The sequence below is a fragment of the Phocoena sinus genome, chromosome 5 (genome assembly GCF_008692025.1).
Source record: "Phocoena sinus isolate mPhoSin1 chromosome 5, mPhoSin1.pri, whole genome shotgun sequence".
In the NCBI taxonomy this organism is placed as follows: Eukaryota; Metazoa; Chordata; class Mammalia; order Artiodactyla; family Phocoenidae; genus Phocoena; species Phocoena sinus.
This window is the reverse complement of record NC_045767.1, coordinates 112942406-112963643: the sequence shown is the minus strand read 5'-3', so window position 1 is coordinate 112963643 and position 21238 is coordinate 112942406. Positions and strand designations below refer to the sequence as shown.

At 39.1% G+C, this 21238-nt stretch overlaps 1 protein-coding gene and 1 non-coding gene across 5 annotated transcripts in view; one reads left to right on the top strand and one right to left on the bottom strand.

Moving 5' to 3' along the window:
* Positions 1 to 21238, top strand: part of EDNRA (endothelin receptor type A) — a 63008-nt gene that overhangs the window by 11328 nt on the left and 30442 nt on the right. The window lies entirely within an intron of this gene.
* LOC116754866 lies at positions 608 to 714 on the bottom strand. Its single transcript, XR_004350195.1, has one exon. It is a non-coding gene; the product is annotated as a U6 spliceosomal RNA (small nuclear RNA).

Sequence of the window (21238 nt, the reverse complement as noted above, 5' to 3'; positions counted from 1 at the left end):
AGATTCCCAATATGTTGCTGTGGCAGAGGATCTGAGCAATGTGGAAACGAGAGACATTCACACAAAGCCAGTTCATCTCCATATTCACACAGCCTTTGACATCTTGTGCAACTGGGATCCATCCTGTTGGGGCAGCCATACAAAAGCTGTTTCTTGACACATCAAGAAACACATATATATGTTGTGATAAACACATATCACAACATTTAGGTTGTATGCCTCAAACATAGTAGCTGTTCAATTAATGCTTTTTGATATGATTAAAATTAACTTCTTTTTTTTAATTGAAGTAGAGTTGATTTACAATGTTGTGTTAGTTTCTGGTGTACAGCAAAGTGATTCATATATATATATATATATATATATATATATATATATATATATATATTCTTTTTCATATTCTTTTCCATTATAGGCTATTACAGGATATTGAATATAGTTCCCTGTGCTATACAGTAGAACCTTGTTTATCTCATTCTATATATAATAGTTTGCATCTGCTAACCCCAAACTCCCGGTGCATCCCTCCCCCACTCACCCTCCCCATTGGCAACCACAAGTCTGTTCTCTATGTCTGTGAGTCTGTTTCTGTTTCATAGATAAGTAAAAAATATGGGAACACTTCACAAATTTGCATGTCATCCTTGCCCAGGAGCCATGCTAATCTTCTCTGTATCATTCCAATTTTAGTATATGTGCTCCTGAAGGGAGCACTAAAATATACTTGTAACCAGATTTTTCTGAGACCTTCAAATTAAAATATTGATGATGGTGATGATGTTGATTTATCAGAGGGATTCTTTGTTTACAGACAAGGCATAGGGTATTATCTGTGGTCTGCACATACTACTCCCCCAAGCTGATCCAATTACACACCGTTGGATATGTGATAGATGTTTGCCTTTTATTCATCATCAAGCAAATAAAAACAGGCCTTTCTCAGGTATTCCAGTAATAGCACTATAATCGTAAAATTAGGTATAGAAACTGTATTCCCTGAATTTTAAGAGAGAAAATGTGTCCCTTCACCAAGCTCTCTGTCCCTTGAAGGTGCATTGCACTCCAGCTCATCGTGTCTTGTTAGATAGCTCTGACCCTGCCTCATCTCCAGGCACCTCTCTCTTCATGTTTTTCATCTACCCCTCTTCACTCCAGCTAACCAAGAGTACCAAGATGCTCCTTCTACCTTGAATATCTTCCCTCATGCCTTCTCTGGCTTATTCCACTTTATTCTTCAGATCTCAGCTGAAGCATCTCTTTGTCTGGCAAGTATCCCTAACATAGACTAGGTCAGTGCCTTTCTCATGTGCTCCCATGACACCCTCTAGTAACCCCCTAAGGGCATCTAACACACGCTCTGTTGTCCCTGCCAATTCGCTTGCCTGTCTGCCCCACTAGACTGCAAGTCCCCTGAGGCACACTGCCATGATTCTCATTTATCATTGTATCTCCACATCCAGCACTGTGTCCAGCTTTCAAAATATTTAATGCATGAGCAAAATTTTGCTCAAATACTCTATTTGCCTCTGTAAGAATGTTTTTCTCCCATGCAATTCCGGATCTAAAGGCAGACTTGCTTTTTGAATTCACTGAATCTCTACTTTTTTCCTGCAAACCAGGGATGTCTCAGGGTCCACAAATCTGTGAAAAATCTGTCAGCCTAGAGTTGTTTTCCCCTTGTCCCTTTGTCTTTAGAAGTCAAGAGTTCTTGTTCTGTGGTTCCGGAATCATATTGTTTAATTTCCTCTCTCTCCGGTACATATAACCAATTGAAGAGTCACTTTTCAAGATTTCTGTGCAATATGCATTTTTTGAGCATAGTTGTAATTGTGGTTTTGATTGAAATATTAAACCTACAAGTGATTTGGAATATCAAAATGAACATTCATATCACAGAAGATTTTAGTTACTAATTTAGAGAACAGGAAACATGTTGATCTTCTAGCATGGCTGAAACACAAGCACATTGCAAAAGTTCATTATGCTAACCAGTTGACTTAAGGATATATGTACATATAAAATAACAGAGTGATACATTTATTACCCAACTTGCTGTTTGTTATAAGGAAGTTGCTGTCTGGAAAGGCTTCAGAACCCTCTCCAACTCTACCTCCCCTTCTGACTTTTCATTTCCTGTGTCTGGGAACCTCATTGCTTTCTCTCATGGTCCTGTTAAGTAATTATTCTCATGTGAGGTTACTGGGCTAACCCTCAGCACTTGGTTCACAGCACAGTTATTCCCGTTTCAGGGATGGGGGATGGAAACCATCCGTAACTGCAAGATCGTTCCCATGGCTGAGGAGGGAGAGATGGATTCAGTCCCCTTCTCATTAGGAAGGTGTTGGGCTGTGTAAAGCATCGTGGTTGAAGATATTCCTCCATCAGACACTTCAGATCACAGAAGAGGTTGCTGTATAATGATGGTGCATAGATGTTTTACTTTTGAGAAAAGAATTTTCACATATACACTCTGTGTGTGTGTGTGTGTGTGTGTGTGTGTGTGTGTGTGTGTGTGTGTAATGTTGCAGTAATTCCAGCACTCTGCAGTAAAAGCAGATGTCCTGGCTATTTTATTCTGAAATATTTCTAGAGTGTCTTTATCTTTTGAGTTGCTAGCATGTGAGTGTTCTTTTTTTTATTATCACACAAAGTTTATACAGTTCGTGTAAAGCGTGTGTGAACTAAAATGAAAGAGGTATGAAGTTTACTGTCTCTGAAGTTGATTTGAAGACTACAGTGGTTAGATAAGGAATGTTCTAAGAAATTCTGTCAAAATAAATTTGATATACAGCCAGAAATTCTACAACTGCTTTCTGGAGCTACCGTATTCTCTTGAGAGCTAGAGTAACTGCTTTCTATAGCTACAGTTTTATTTTTAACTAGGTCTAGTTTTTCTTGGAAAAACTTTCCTTCATTATAAAGTTAATAGTTGAAATTAAACTCAATAATAGAACTGAACATATTCTTCCATGTTAATATTTGATAGCCTTGTTTTTAAATTTGAACATCAAAGATTTTACAAAACCACATGTTCTAAAATATTTATTTAAATTTGGAAGGTTTGAAATCCCCAGTGTTCCTGAACTCAAGAAGAAAAATCAAGTGTGCCCTCAGATTTAATACCATTTTTGTGGATGTGCAAATTTAGAGGTTACTTTGTATAATTTAAACTTCTCTAAAAGTTTCATCCACATTTTTTGCCATCACGACTTACTTGGAGACCAGGATAGATAACAGAATCTACTCAAATCATGCTTCTAATAACACTTATCTTAAACACAGGAGTCCTATTATTGGTCTGGCCAAAAAGTTCATTTTGGTTTCTCATAACATCTCACGGAAAAACCCAACTGAACTTTTTGGCCAACCCAATATCTTTTAGATCAAATTTTATACTAGAAAGTAATGCGGATGGGCAACTGATTGGCCATTTGGTTACTCAGTTACATCAGGTCTCTCTTCTCTGAATGTTCTTCATTTATTCATTCATAAATATTTATTGAGCTCCTACTATATACCAGTTACTGGGGAAATAGCAGTGAAGAAAAACAATCATCCTTGTCTTCGTGGAGTTTGCATTCTAGTAGAAGAACAAGACAACACGCAAGTTAACAAGTAAATATATAGTATGTGAGATAACTGCTAAGGAGAAAAGTAAAATAGGGAAGAGAAATAAAAGAAGAGGAAGAGGGTATTCATCTTAGTGTGAGTGGCTGAAGAAGAGCTCAATACAAGGTGACATTGAATAAAAACTAGAACTTAAAAGGAGCAAACCATGCCACTATCCAAAGTGAGAGCATCCAGCCAGAGGAAATGGCAAGTGCAAAGGCCCAGAGGCAGGATTGTGCCTGGAGGGTTAAAGGAGCAGCAAGGAAACCATGGTGGTTGAGTGGAAGGAGGAGAATAGTAACATGAGATCACAGGGATACTGGCATAGGGCAGGTGATAGGGAGAAGCAGATAACGTGGGGCCTAACAATAGGTGACCATATAATTTATTGTCCAAACCAAGATGCTTTGAGAGTGAAAGTAGACACTATCAATAATTGCATCTGGACAATAGGCATAAACCAAGACTCCTGGGAAAAATAGGAAGCATGGTCACCCTATGTATACACCTTTATAAAGCCTTTATTTTAGCCTTTTTCTCTGAGTGAGATAGGAAGCTTTTAGAAGGTTATGAGCAGGACTTCCCTGGTGGCGCAGTGGTTAAGAATCCACCTGCCAATGCAGGGGACACAGGTTCGAGCCCTGGTCTGGGAAGATCCCACATGCCGCGGAGCAGCTAAGCCTGTATGCCACAACGACTGAGCCTGTGCTCTAGAGCCCGCAAGCCACAACTACTGAGCGTGTGTGCCACAACTACTGAGCCCACGTGCCTAGAGCCCGTGCTCCGCAATGAGAAGCCACCACAATGAGAAGCCCATGCACTGCAATGAAGAGTAGCACCCGCTCGCCACAACTAGAGAAAGCCCACACGCACCAATGAAGACCCAAAGCAGCCGAAAAGAAATTAATTTTTTTAAAAAAGGAAGGTTATGGGGAGATGAGTGACATGATCTGGTTTACATTTTAACAAAAACATGCTGGCTACTGTGCTGAGAAGCATTTCCTGAATCGATGAAGGAAAAATATGCAGTCTTAAAGTATGTTATGTATACCAATTTATAACATGACCTAAAGCCTAATTACTGTTTACTCTGTACCAAGCTAACTCATTTGATCCTCACAGTAAACTTATCCTATATGACTGTTGCCTGAAAATGAATAAAGTGAGGCATAGTGTTTAAGGAATATCCTCAAGGCTACACAGTTAGCGAGTTGCAGAGCCAGGATTTGGATCCAGTCTGATCCCAGAGGCCATGCTGTTAGCTAAGCTGCCACATTGCTTCTCTTCCATATGCCTCATAAGGCAAACTTGATAGTCATCCAGATGTCCTCCCTAGTACAGAAATATATTTTCAAAGACTGTGTTCAAAAATAGTCATCCCCTTTTCTCTCCTGCATTAAACCCAATACTTCTTCAGTTGCTTATTTAAGACAGAAGTGACACACTATAAAGGAAGATGTGTATGAAACAGAGGTTGCTCTCCAGAATAGCATTTACGTTGTAAGTCTTGCAGATTGCATGGGAACATCTGTCAAACAGATTTTTGTATTCCATGCTCATTGTCATGTTGGTGAGATCAACTGACGGAAGGGAGCCAGAAAATAAAAATTTTTTTAAATGAAAAGAAATGTTAAGTTCTTTGATGGACTGATTGCCTAGACATATACATCTGCTTATCTTCCCAGAGGAACACTTTTTGCCAAACTGGTGTCTCATCCAGTTATCATTGGAAAGGCTAGGCTATTTGTGGCATGAGACAGAAAAGTGAGTGTCTATGGCTATCCCAAGGTTTCAGTTGGTGTACAAACACCTGGTTTTATTGATAAAACTAAATGTTGCATTTCTAGATCTTCCTCCTTAGGAGTTGACCAGATGCATAGGAATTAAAATGGTAATGTGAAAGCGTAATGGATGACATTTGGGAATATGTCTCAAATGATATTTAAAAAGAAGCAAGAAATAAAATACCTAGGAATAAACTTAACCAAGGAGGTGAAAGACCTATACTCTGAAAACTATAAAACACTGATGAAGGAAACTTAAGATGATACAAAGAAAGGGAAAGATACTGCATGCTCTTGGACTGGATAATATTGTTAAAATGGCCATACTACCCAAAGCAATCTACAGATTTAATGTAATCCCTATCTAAATACTCATGACATTTCTCACAGAAGTAGGACAAGTAATTCTAAAATTCATATGGAACCACAAAAGGCCCTGAATTTCCAAAAAAAATCTTGAGAAAAAAGAGCAAAGCTGGAGGTATCACCCTCCCTGACTGCAGACTATACTACTGTACAAAGCTACAGTAATCAAAACAGTATGGTACTGGCACAAAAACAGACATACAGATCAATGGAACAGGATAGAGAGCCCAGAAATAAACCCACACACATATTCAGTCAATTAATCTTTGACAAAGGAGGAGGCAAGAGTATAAAGTGGGAAAAAGACACTCTCTTCAGTAAGTGGTGCTGAGAAAACTGGGCAGCTATTAATACATGTAAAACAATGAAATTAGGACATTTCCTCACACCGTATACAAAAATAAACTCAAAATGGATTAAAGACCTAAATGTAAGACCTGAAACCATAAAATTCCTAGAAAAGAACATAGAATATGCTTTGACATAAATCATAGCAATATGTTTATGGATTTATCTCCTAAGGCAAAAGAAATAAAAGCAAAAATAAATAAATGAGATCAATTAAACTTAAAAGCTTTTGTGTAGCAAAGGAAACTATCAGCAAAATGAAAAGACAACCTATGAAATGGGACAAAATAGTTGCAAATGATATGACTAACAAGGGGTTAATATTCAAAATATATAAACAGTTTGTACAACTCAATATCAAAAAAATAAAAAACCCAGTCAAAAAATGGGCCAAAGACCTGAATAGACATTTTTCTGAAGACAGCATACATATGTTAACAGGCACATGAAAAGATATTCAGCTTTGCTAATTATTAGAGAAATGCAACTCAGAACAATAATGAGATCACCTCACACCTGTCAGAATGGCCATCATCAAAAAGTCTACACATAACAAATACTGGCAAGGATGTGGAGGAAAGGGAACACTTGTGCACTGTTGGTGGGAATGTAAATTGGTGCAGCCACTATGGAAAACAGTATAGAGGTTCCTCAAAAAACTAAAAATAGAACTACCATATGATCCATCCCTGGGTTTATATCTGGAAAAAATGAAAATACTAATTTGAAAAGATACATGCAACCCCAATGTTCATAGCAGCACTATTTACAATAGCCAAGGTATGGAAGCAGATAAATGGATAAAAAAGATGTTGTAGGGCTTCCCTGGTGACGCAGTGGTTGGGACTCCACCTGCCAATGCGGGGGCCACGGGTTCAGGCCCTGGTCCAGGAGGATCCCACATGCTGCAGAGCAGCTGGGCCCATGTGCCACAGCTGCCGAGCCTGCGCTCTAGAGCCCGCAAGCCTGGAGCCTGTGCTCCGCAACGAGAGAGGCCACTGCAGTGGGGGTCCCACGCGCCACAACCAAGGGTGGCCCTCGCCGCGGCTGGGGAGGGCCCGTGCGCGGCAGTGGAGACCCAATGCAGCCAAAAATAAATAAATAAATATAAATTTAAAAAAAAAAGATGCTGTATATATATACAATGGATTATTACTCAGCAATAAACAAAGAATGAAATTCTGCCATTTGTGTCAACATGGATGGACCTAGAGAATATTATGCTTTGTGAAGTAAGTCAGACAGAGAAAGGCAAATACTGTATGATATCACTTATTTGTGGAATCTAAAATATAAAACAAATGAATGTATATAACAAAACAGAAACAGGCTCACAGATATAGAAAACAAACTAGTGGTCACCAGTGGTTTGGGGGGAGATAGGGGCATTGGATTAAGAGATACAAACTATGTATAAAATAGATAAGCAACAAGGATATATTGTATAGCACAGCCATTATTTTGTAATAACTTTTAATGGAGTATAATCTATAAAAATACTGAATCACTATGCTGTACAACTTAAACCAATGTAATATTGTAAATTAACTATACTTCAATAAAATAAAATGAGCTAGAAATCCTCAATTAAAAAAAAATTTACAATGAAGTTTAATGAAATGGTTTCATTAAATCTGAAGCTATTTGAATAAGGAACTTTATTAACATCCCTAATTTTTTTTTTTTTTTGGCCATGCCACACGGCATGTGGGATCTTAGTTCCCCAACCAGGGGTCGAACCCGTGCCCCCTGCATTGGAAGTGTGGAGTCTTAACCACTGGACCACCAGGGAAGTCCCTAATATCCCTAATTTTAAAAGCAAACTATATTGAACATGTTCAAAATCATTCTTTTCAAAATATAAAAGGTAATGGGCACACATCTCTTTGCCAAATATTGAATAGCATACTATGCCCCATCCCACATGAGTTTTATGTCAGATAAAGCAATTCTGTAGAATGTCTGTGTATTTTTAAAAATCTGGCCACTGTGAACTTTTAGCTTAGTTTCACAAAACAAAAATGTTTAGAATACTCCAGCGTTTCTCTTTCAAAATGATGTCATGTATGTCACAAATGCTGTGTTTCTCTGCCTATTTCCTTTGTTTCCACAAATTTGATGTTCTTATAGAAGGTAAATTTATGAAAATTTAGGGTAGTGTTACATCATTTAAGAGCCATAATACTTTGTAAACATTTTCGACATTTTATTGAGGTGTAATATACATGCAAAAAAAAATGTACGTTAAGTGTCAGCTCTATGAATTTTCACCAAATGAACACATCTGTGTATCCAGGATCAGGAATCAGAACATTACCTGCACCCAGAAGTCCCTCGGTCACTAATTATCCAAACTCCCAAGGCAGCAACTTTCCTGACTTCTAACAGCATGAATTTGTTTGCCTACTTTTGTGTTTTATGTAAATGGAACCATATGACGTATGATCTTTTCTGTCTGGCTTCCTTTGATCGGCACTATGTTTGTGAGAGTAACCCATGCCGTTGAGTTTAGTTGTAGCTTATGCATTCTCATTATTGTATAGCACTTCACTGTCTGAATATGCCACAATGTGTTTATTCATTCTACTTAGGTAGGCATTTAAATAGTTTCCAATTTTGAGCTCATATGAAGAGTGCATCTATGGACCTTCTCACATGCATCTTTTTGTGTGCATATAGATTGCTGAAAAAATAAATATATACAGATATATAAAACTTAACATGTATATATAAATATATATAACACTTAAATATCAACATATATACCTATATACTAAATAAATGCTTTTAATATAAATCTTGATCATGAATACTTAAATATCAACATATATATTTATATACTAAATATATGCTTTTAACATAAATCTTTATCGTAATCCTTTTATATTTTGATCAGTAATTTTGGAGAACCACCAGGGCATGGTACAGTACTAGGAACTAGGCAGAATTTCCTAGACGGAATTCTTTTCTAAAAGTTCTAAAGGCTTGCGTGGCATATGTCTGAACTTTGTTCATTATAATTCTTCTTGGCCTTTCAAGCAAATCTATTATCTGCCTTCATATTGGATAATCCCCAAATCAACTCACACATTTACTAAGTGTCTATAGAAAACACAAAGAAATCTAGGACAGCTGTGCCTCTGAGTGGCTTGCATTCTGTGTGAGGATACATATATTCCATCAAGTTAGCCTGAATGCCAGGTGAATGTTATAGTCCAGTGTCCTGTTGAAATTTTTGAGACCATTGAACAAATTTTACTGAAAAAAATAACATTTTGAATGTAAAACACCTATTAACATTTTCTTTAAAAACAGAAAAACTGTCATCTCTCCTTCTCCTAAAGTAATATATACAGCTAAACCAAAATTAATCAAATTAATCTCAAGAGACACAGAAATAAAATTATGTTTCAGCATTTTCCATTACTGCTGCAGTAAATGGCCATTTATTTTAAAACTTTAAAACACCCCATGAAACACAGATTAAAAAGCACTGATTTCAGACAGTAAATGTTCTGAGAGTTTAAGTTGGATTGATGAAATTTTCCAGACAATCTCTCTGAGGTTATTTTTGTTAAATGACATATTTTGGGATGCCAGTTGCTAGGTAAAACTTGGAGGTTTAGTTGTAATCTGGTTACCACATTATTCGAAGACAAAATGGTAAGGGAGGGTTGTTATAGAAATTTACCAAATTGTAGCATATGAAGACAGATCTAAAAGAAAATCCTTCCTAACACCAACACCAAAATTTGCATTTCAACATCACATAAAAGAAATTTTATGTATCAAAACCACTGAGTAGATTTTAAATGGAATTCAATGGCGGTCTTACAAGGCCCTGAATACATACTGCCAAGAAGTTATTCAGAACTTTGTGAAATGGGCTGGGCTTTGCAGTCTTATGATTGTGCCATTAAACTTAGAGGATTTGTTGAAATTTTTCCTGCTTTTTGTTCTGAGGAAATAGTTACCTTCACAGTAATATTTTTATTGGTTTCATGGAGTGACCTTAAAATGCCTCCAGCTCCTGGGTTACCGTAAAGGAGGGAAAGTAAATGCAGGGGGAAGTTTGCACATTAAGGTAATATTCCAGGGCCTAATTTGCAAGCACTGAGTACTCACCACTTCGGCTTGATCCTGTCTGATTCTCTGACCCAGGGGTGGGCAAACTACAGCCATGAGCCAAATCTGGCCCAAAGCCTATTTTTATAAATGAAGTTCTATTGGAACACAGCCATACCCATTGCTTACAAAAATGGTTTCGACAGATACCAGATAGTCTGCAAAGCCCCAAATATTTACTATCTGGCCATTTACAGAAAAAGTTTATCCACCCCTGCGGCATCTCACCCGCTGCCCTGGCCCTGCTTTTACTTTTTTTTTTTTTTTTAAAGTTTATTATTTATTTATTTTTGGCTGCCTTGGGTCTTTGTTGCTGTGCTCGGCCTTTCTCTAGTTGCGGCGAGCGGGGGCTACTCTTCGTTGCGCTGCGCGGGCTTCTCATTATGGTGGCTTCAGATTGGGAGAAAATATTTGCAATCAACATGTCTAACCAAAGGAGTAGTTTCTAGAACATATTAAAAACTCTCAAAATTCAACAGCAAAACACCAAACAATCCAGGCAGAAAATGGGCAAAAAAACATGAACAGAAAATTTTCTGAAGAGGATATAAAGCTGGTCGATAAACACATGAAAAGATGTTCATCATTATTAGCCACTAGCGAAATGCAGAACTGAAACCTCGGTGAGATATCACTACACACCTATCAGAATGGATAAAATTTAAAAATAGTGACAACACTTAATACTGGCAAGGATGAGAAGAAACTGGATTATTCATACATCACTGGTGAGACTGAGAAATTGTAGAAGCACTCTAGAAAAGACCTTGCAAGTTTATTATAAAACTAAACATGCAATTACCATAAGACCCAACAATTGCAATCTTGGGCATTTATGCCAAAGAAATGAAAATTATGTTCATGCAAAAACCTGTTCAGGCATGTTCATAGTAGCTTTATTTGTAATAGCCTGAACCTGGAAGCAACCCAGATGTTCTTCAGTGGGTGAGTGTTTAAATGAACTATGGTACATCCATTCCATAGAGTACTACTCAGTGATAAAAAGGAACAAGCTATTGATACACACAACAACTTGGATGAATCTCAAGGGAATCATGGTGAGTGGAAAAAAATAAAGCCTATCTCAACAGATTACATACTATAATTCCATTTATATAACATCCTTGAACTGACAGTTATTGAGATGGAGGACAGATTAATGGTTACCAGGGGCTAGGGAGTTCAAGGGAGAGGGGAAAGGAGTGTGGTTATAAGAGGTCATTATAAGGGGTCCTTGTGGTGATGGACCTATTCCATGTCTTGCCTGGAGGTCGATACACAAACCTACACATGTGATAAAATTGCATAAATACAAACAAATCAATGAGTAACACAGGAGAAATCTGAATAATATCACTGGATCATATCAATGTCAAAAAAATGGTTGTACCAGTTTACATTCCCACCAGCATTATATGAGGCTTCCAATTTCTCCACATCCTCACCAGCTTATTATTGTCAGTCTTTTTTATTATAGCTATTCTAACGATGTGTAGTGGTAGCTCATTGTGGCTTTAATGTACTTTTCCCTTAATGATGAATGATACTGAGCATTTTTCATTTTCATGTACTTAGCTATTTGTATTTCTACTTTGATGAAATGTCTATTTAAATCTTTTACTCTTTTTAATTATGTTATTTCTCTTTATATTTTTAATTGTAGGAGTTCTTTACATATTCTGGACAGAAATCCTTCATCAGATATATGATTTGCAAATATTTTTCCCCACTCTGTAGCTTTTCTTTTCATTTTCTAAATGGTGTCTTTTGAAGAGCAAAATTTTAAAATTTTGATGAAATCCAACTTATCAAATTTTTTTCTTTTATGGACATGTTTCTGTGTCATATCTATGAAATCTTTGCCTAAGCCAAAATCACAAAAAAATCTCTTATGTTTTTTTAACAGTTTTATAATTTTAGCCATTACATTTAGATCTATGATCACAATTAATTTTTGTGTAGTATATGAGGTAAGCTTCTAAGTTCACTTTTTTGCATACACATATCCAATTGTCCCAACACCATTTATTGAAAAGACTATCGTCTCCTCAAAGAACTGCCTTGGCACCTTTGTTAAAACTTAATTGATGATAAATGTAAGGGTTTATTTCTCTTTTCTTTTCCAGTCCGATGACTTATGTGTCTATTGCTATGTCAATACCATCCTGCCTTGATTACTGTAGTTTATAGTAAGTTTTTAAACAGGTATTATAAGTCCCACTTTGTTGGATTTTTTTTTTCAAAAAATTTTTGTCGGGCTTCCCTGGTGGCGCAGTGGTTGGGAGTCCGCCTGCCGATGCGGGGGACGCGGGTTCGTGCCCCAGTCCGGGAGGATCCCACATGCCGCGGAGCGGCTGGGTCCGTGAGCCATGGCCGCTGAGCCTGCGCGTCCGGGGCCAGTGCTTCGCAACCGGAGAGGCCACAACAGTGAGAGGCCCGCATACCGCAAAAAAAAAAAAAAAAAAAAAAAAAAAAAAAAAAATTTTTGTCTATTCTGGGTCCTTTACATTTCTATATAAATTTTAAGATCAACTTGCTAATTTCCTTGAATTTACCTAGGAATTGTATTGACTCTTTGGATGAATTTAGAGAAAATTGCCATCTTAACAATGCTCATCCTTCCGATGCAAAAACATTTATTTAGGTCTTTGATTTCTCCAGTATTTGGTAGCTTTCAGCAAACATGTCTTATACTTCTTTAAATTTATTCCTAAGTATTTTATTCTTTTTTGATGCTATTTTGAATGGAATTGTCTCAATTTCATTTTTGTATTTTTCATTTCTAGTATATACAAATGCAACCAATGTTTGTATATTGCTGTGGTAGCCTATGACCTTGCTGAAGTCCTCACCATTACACTTGCAGCATCAACTTGTTTCCACAGCTAGTGTGTGATGGCGAAGAACGCAATGACTCTCAGAACAGTTTGCACCAATAGTGCAAATGTCAACCAGTAGAAAAGGCAGTCATCTCAGCGTTATCTTGATCTTGCAGGTCCTATGAAAGATTCTCCTGAACCGTGAAAAGGGATCTCCAGGGGTCCTCAGGCAACACTTAGAGAACCACTGATCTAGATGGTCTCTAAGCACCTGTCCAAAGTCTAAAATGCTATAATTTTTCATATTTAAGATAAATGTTGTTTACCAAACTTGTCTTAATAACATTTGCTTAAGTCACTGATTTTCATGGCAGTCAATATTCCCTAGACAATTGCTGCATGTAAAACAATGTACCAAGTGTTCTGAGAGAGATGAAAAGGAAATAGAACATTGGCCCTAATCTCAAGGAAATGGTACAAGTCTCTCTCAGTACTCAAGTGTCTAGGAAAGGAAGCCCAGCTAATTAGTAGGCTAATTACATTAGACCCCAAATTTGTATGTTTTCTGTTCTAGGTAGCACTAAAAATAAACAAAATACTTATAATGGAGATACAGTATGTGTCGAATATCAAGACTGAGAAGTAAAACTAAGTTAAAATCTATTATTCTTGACTTATACAATTTAATGTTATCTCATTTCCAAATGACTGGAAATAAGACAAAGTAGGATCAAACTCATTTTCAAATCTTTTAATTCTTAATGTTACACTATGATTTATAACAGACCCTTGACTGGAAGCTTAAAATAGCCACTTACCTAATGTTTTTTCCTGCATTTTACTTATAGTCCGGATTTACAGTATGGTGCTTATAGCTCACTGGGCAAATTTTCTGTATATTTTAGCTTCTCCCTGGAGAGGAATAAAATACTGTTCATACATTCGAGGTAAATAAATAGTCTCAGGACTTCACCTATGGGATTCCACAGGTACTGACATCCTTCATCCTATTGGGTAGAAAAAAGAAAGGCAAAAAGGACTAAAATATTCATAGTTGGGAAGAATAAAAGAGAAATTGGGAAGACAAAATTATTCATATAAAATGAAGGGAGGGATTGAGGTTAAGCGAGTTTAGGGATAAATGGAGTTGATAATAGTTTCAGAGAAACCAGCTGTAGACTGGAGTTCTGATATGAAAAAAAAAAATCATGCAATTTAAAAGCTGGCAGAGAATTTAGAGATAAGAAATGTTGGGCCAGAACGAGATTATATGGCAGAGGAGGAAGGCAAAGCCCAGAGATTTCTGACAGGGCTAGAGCTGGAAGCCAGAATTTCTAACTTCCCTGCAGTATATTACATCCTTCCCTCTTCTGAAACTTTAGTGGGTGAATTGTTTACATGCATGTCATTCTTATGTGAAGCATCATTACATGACTGGTGACTCAGCCATCTTGAGCATGTCTTCCTAATTCACTTTATACCTCAGCTATTGCAAATTGTCTTATTTCCTAATGAATTTGTTATTAAATATTCAAAATCACCTCAACCTTATTACTGTAACACACCAGCTTCAGCATCAATAGTGTTCTTTTTTCCCCAAAAGACACATATGGTATCATTTTCTTCATGTCGCATACCGTATCTTAGTTGGGTCATCGTTTCCATCAACACAGGATAATTGTGACCACATGACATACTTTACAATGAAGAACTAACCTCAGTTCTTAAGATTTCACACATTACATCATTAAATAGGCAGCATGCTTTCAAATATGCCGTTGGCTTTTGCTTTTTTCTACTTATTACCACCTTCCTGATAAGTTCTTTGGGGCTACTACCTAAATCTACATGTGGAAATCATTACCAGTCTGTTTTTTGTTTTGTTTTGTTCTGCTTTGTTTTCGCCTGCATGCTTCTTTTAAATAAGCACTAGCATGTACTACCATAGAGAGTGCTGATTAAAATAAACAGGAACATTTTTTCAATAGGTTTTGGGTCTTATTGTGTGTCCAGGTCAGAGCACTTATTTTCTATAATTAACTATCTTTTCTCCATCCAGGAAAAGCCGGGTTCATTCCTTCCAGTGTAACTCTTCTCTCCATTATGAATTAAATCCTAAAATACTGACACATACATTTGGCACTAACCTATACAATTTTGATACTGAGTGCTTCTAACTTTTCTTTTTGAAAAACATTTAATTCTTCTCCATCCAATGATCCTTTGGTTTTAGGCATACCAAAAAAGTAGAAGTCATAAATCCCTTGATTCTAGATTGGCATCCTTACAGCAGCTTTATCAGAGACATTTCTTTTCATTCCCAGCCTTCAGGTGACTGAGATTCTTGGGGATAATAAGCCCATATCTTGGGTGAACCATCTTTCCTCTAATGAAATAACCTTCCTGGGTTTGGAACTTGGTTTTAGAAAGTATTTTTTCGGGACTTCCCTGGCGGTGCAGAGGTTAGGAATCTGCCTGCCAATGCAGGGAACACGGATTCAAGCCCTGGTCCGGGAAGATCCCACATGCCGCGGAGCAACTAAGCCCGTGCGCCACAACTACTGAGCCTACATGCCACAACTACCGAGCCTGTGCTCTACAGCCAGCGAGCCACAGCTACTGAGCCCGCTCGCCTAGAGCCCGTGCTCCGCAACAAGAGAAGCCACTGCAATGAGAAGCTTGCGCACCACAACAAAGAGTAGCCCTCGCTCGCCACAACTAAAGAAAGCCCGTGCGCAGCAACAAAGACCCAACGCAGCCAAAAGTAAATAATAAATAAATTTTTAAAAAATTAAAAGTATTTTTTCCTCTTTTTTTTTTCTCTCCCTCACCTGGTTGTTATTAACATCTATGTATTTCAGATTCTAAAAAGTTAAGACCTCAGCCAACACCGAAACACTGAATATTCAATGGTGAAATAGATGAATAGTGGGTAGTAGCAACAACCTCAAGTTTTCTAATCTAAGTGCAGAGTAGCTGGAGCAGTTCCTCAAAACCCATCTCTTACAGGAACTAACATTTACAGCCTGCGATGGGTCAAGCCCTGTTCTAAGGGCTTTGCCTGGATTAATTCATTTCACACTCCCGTCAACCATATGGCATAGTTTTCATCTCCAGTTTTCACTGAGGCACAGTTCACTTGCGTAAGTCATGTAGGGTGCAAGGCAGCCGGGTTCCGGAGCCTTCTTTGGCTGAGCTCCCACAGAATGTTGCTTGCAGCTTCTTTAGGGACCGTCACATCTGTTCATCTTCTGGGTAGTCATTTCCTTGTGAATGGGGCCCTTTGTACCTGTGGGGTCTGCCACCCCCCTGTACCTGGTAACCTGGATGACCGTCCTTCACAATCTCACTGGAAAAAACACACAGAAAGTAGAGACTGATAACCACAGGCCGTGCAAATAGCTCACACTTCCAGATACTTACTTCTGCTAACTGCTTTCTATGGATTGTCTCTTCTGTCACGCACAGTAACCCTGTGAGGTAGCTGCCATCACCACTTCCATTTTCTAGAGGAGGAAACTGAGAAGCAGCGAGGTTAACCAACATGCCAAGGTCACATGGTGTGAAACATAGCAGAGCTGGGATTCAGTCCAACCCAGGAAGTCGAGCTTCAGGGCCCACGCTCTTTACTACACCAAGCCACTTGCTTTCATTAAAAGGAGTGCTTCTCCATCCCCCCAGGTCACGGAGGGCACCCAGAGTCGAGAACATCTGTGGAGTGTCTGCTCTGCTCTAAGGATGTCGTGCTTTCCAAATTCTTGGGCTGGTCGGGAGGCAGGAGGAACCTGTCAAAGGAAAAAGTGTATGGCTAGGGTGGAAGCCACGGGTTTTGTTTTATTTATTTGATTTGATTTCTGTGAAAACTCTGCCTCAATCCGGAAGCAATTAAAGCATAAGGGAAAGGCAAAATTCATTCTCAGTCACGCAAAGTGATTTATTTTATTGTAACCAATTTGAGATTTGCAACAGCCAGAAAACATGTTCTCATGGAAGGCCTGTCCTGGGCATCACAGGCTTTATTACCATCCCAGTCTGTACTGTTGGGAGATGTAGAACATCTTTACTGGTGATTCGACTATGTACCAACTTCTACATCCCAGCCCCTGCCCCAGAAAGAAAGAAAACCTCAGAACCCCACTTTCTGAAGACTGGTACCTGGTCCGTCATGTCCAGCTTCAAGTGACTCAAAAATAATCCATGTTGAGGGGGAAGAGAACATTTTATTTACTTTGAGGGTTCCAGCTATTACAGACTATATTCATAAATCCCTCATTCCTTCCTGAGATGGGTGGGGTGGGATGAAGGGAAGGAGAAGAAGCCCTCATCCTCACCGGATGGGCTGGAAAGAAAATTAGCACAAAGAAAAATGCACCGCTGGTTTTACTTATCGCATTATTAAGATGCCATGACAATAACAAAGATAATATCCAAGTAATGGCATTAGCATCTGGAATGGATAAAAAGAGGGGGTAAATTCATTTATATTATCCTTTTCTTCATGGTCATGAATAATTGGTACATTTCAGCTTATAATTCCAAACTATAGCAGTTCAAAATAACTAACGTCTGTGCAGTGTACATTCAGCTTGTGGATTCTCTCATAAGCATTGTCCCATTTGAGCCTCCCAGCTGGTCATCATACCATTGTGGCAGGTATGAGAGCCACCCCATTTAACAAATACAGGAATGAGACATAACAATGGGTAAGTGGCTTACCCAAGGTCACTGTTGCTAACAGATAAATCTTGTATTTGAACCTAAGTCTTATGAAATGACAATCTAAGTTGAAAGAGCAGCCTTATTTCATAACGCCAAGCTGGTGAGGCCTGGGACATGAGAATCATGCACACCAGTTAGGGCTCAACCTGCTATTGAGCTGTACCTTTCTACACTGATGGCTTTAGGCACCATTGGCATGAGAGGCATGCAAACTACGTGGCCCCAAGCCATTATGATTTTTTATTTATGTCTCTATTATATTCTATTTTCTGCTCATCCTGCACTATCTGGCTGTCACTATCATTTTTTTACTGATCATGGCATCTCTAGAGCAGAGGTTCTCAAAGCAGGGGTTGGTGGACTAGCAGCATCAGCATCACCTGGGAACTCATTAGAAGTGCAAAGCCACGGGCTTCCCTGGTGGCGCAGTGGTTAAGACTCCGCCTGCCAATGCAAGGGACACGGGTTCAAGCCCTGGTCCGGGAAGATCCCACATGCCGCGGAGCCACTAAGCCCGTGTGCCACAACTACTGAGCCTGCCCTCTAGAACCCACGAGACACAACTACTGAGCCCAAGAGCCACAACTACTGAAGCCCGCGTGCCTAGAGCCAGTGCTCCGCAACAAGAGAAGACACCGCGATGAGAAGCCCGCGCACTGCAACGAAGAGTAGCCGCCGCGTGTAGCAGTGAAGACCCAACGCAGTCAAAATAAAAAAAAAAAAAACAAGTGCAAAGTCTCAGGCCCCACCTCAGACCTACTGAATCAGGAACTCGGGGCGGGGCGGGGCGGGGCGGGGCGGGGCGGGGCGGGGCGGGGCGGGGGCGGGGGCGGGGGCGGGCGCAGCTGTGTGGTTTAATAGGCCCTCCAGATGATGCTGAACCTGCTGAAGCTTGAAAACAAGTGTGTTAAAGCAGTGATTCTCAACCTTGGCTGTACATTGGAATCACCTGGAAGCTTTAAAAGTTCCGGGCTTGTGTCCCAACTCCAGAGATCCTGATTTAATTGGCCTAGGACAGGATTTTTGTTGTTGTTGTTTTGGGGTTTTTTTGCGGTACGCGAGCCTCTCACTGTTGGGGCCTCTCCCGTTGCGGAGCACAGGCTCCGGACGCGCAGGCTCAGCGGCATGGTTCACGGGCCCAGCCGCTCCGTGGCATGTGGGATCTTCCCGGACCGGGGCACGAACCCGTGTCCCCTGCATCGGCAGGCGGACTCTCAACCACTGCACCACCAGGGAAGCCCTAGGACAGGGTTTTTAACCTCAGCGCTACTGACATTTTGGGCTAGATAACTGTTCATTAGAGGGCCTGGCCTGTGCATTGCAACATATTTAACAGCATCCCTGGCCTCTACCTACCAGATGTTAGTAGCCTCCCAACAATTTGTAATAACGAAAAATGTCTCCAGACATTGCCAAATGTTCCCTGGGAGACAAAGCACCCCACAATGAAGAGCAGTCATCTAGGGGCATGGCCTGGGCATTGGTATTTTTAAAAGCTCCCTCAATCATTCTAATGTACAGCCAAGGCTGAGAACCATTACTCAGGAGGGTTCGTATTAATGAGTAGCTTTGGATGTGCAATGCACAAATAACAGAACCATTTAAAAAGAACAATAAAAATGGGTGTAAAGTAAAAACAAATCAACCTGCGGGGAAGACTCAGACCGTTCACCCGTAAGTCAAGGACGTGAACTTCAGGGCATAAATTTCACAGCAACCATTTGGCGCCTTACATTTTTGCTTACTTTCTGGTTGTCAGGTATGTTCCAGAAAGCTGACATAAGCAGGTACGTTGTACATACCATCAATAAAAGAGCACAACTAAGTAGAAATTGCTTTGTACCAAATATAGTAGTGGCCAGACGTCCTGCTTTTGGATCTAGTCATTCTAAAAACAGGGTGCCTATTGGTGGATCATGTGGTACAAGTCCTTAGGTAAATCTGTTCCGACAGGTTAAAAAATGCAGCCTATCAATTTTATGTTGATTTTTCCACAATCCGAATCAGCCACACAAATACAGAATTTCTCCATTAATTTGTGCCATTTAGTAGTGCTTTCGTTTTCAGGTGGAGATCAGGACTTTAATTATGTTTCAGCTGCAGAAAAGTCCCCTCAGAAAAGTCCTAAAGCAAAATCCATGCTCAGCAGATGAGCCTCTGCTGCCTAGGTTGCCCTGGGCTGTTCCTCTGTGGTCCACTTGAGAGCCCGATTGGACCATAGGACGGGCGTCATCTTCAGGTGCCTGCTCTGTGGCTCTTATCAAGCTGGACGGTCTCAGCACAAAGGGAGAGCTCTCCAAGCAAAGTGTTTGGCAGCCCCTCTTTACCGTGGACTTATCAACAGAACTGTGTTCTCCCACCTCCTCCAACAACTAGTTGAACGGTGCATTGTTTGTTTCAACATAAAGAGTGGAAATACTACTTTCAGATACTTTTAAATGACTTTTAAATAGAAAGTAAATTATAAGATGAATGTGTTTTCTGTGGAAAATTGGTGCTATCAAATTTCAAAATGTGAAAATATTTCCCTGAATTAGTGAGTTGAAATCATTAATGTGTTCAACACCTACTACATACGAGGTACTGTTATAAATATGAGGCAGTTATAAGTATGAGGGTTACATAAAAGCACAGATCCTCTTATGGCAAAAATAAGCTATGACTGCTCCAAGGTGCCAGATTTATGCCTGAACCAATCCGACTTGTTAGTTTGTCAGAATGGTTTGGTTTTTCTTTCATTGAATTGATATTAGCTTGTTAACAATAATGAAATCAACTAGTTCTTTTACCATGGTCTCTTTATGCTAAGTAGTTCTTTATCTTTTCCTATCCTAGTCTAAGTGGTTTTCCTCAACGTGCTTTTAAAAAAATCAAAACATTTTAATTAGGCAATAGAACTGCTTCCCAGAAGTCTGCTCTAGGAAACAAAATCATAAAAGACTGCTGGAAGGTATTATTTCCATAATGTTCTGACTTTAAAAAAAAAAACAGGATTTATGTACATAGGGAGTTTTCCGGAAGAAAACACAATTTATAATTAACAGTGGTTGCCTTTGGGCAGGGAATTAAGAGGTCTTGAATAGAAGGGAGACTTAACTTTTCATTATACAAGTTTTTATACAGCTTAACTTTTACCAGTTTAAATATTGTATTTTCCATTTTAAACGCTAGGAAATAACAGAAAGGATACATTTCCCGTAGTCCTTCATAAGCTCCAAAATGCCTCTTCTAAATAAGAGAAAAATAGGTGAGCTATACTCTATGTCTCTTTGATGTCTTCCTTTTGTATATGTTTTCTTGCTAAGACAGAGTGGGCTGAAAGGAGTCTTTGAATCTAAGATTACTCCAATATTGGTTCCATTAAAGAGGTTAACAAGCAGGTCCTACTTGAGATTGGGTAGTTAAGCAGGACCTCTTTGAGGAAGCCAGCTTTAACCAGAAAGAGAAGTTGCCTGCTGGTAGGACCCT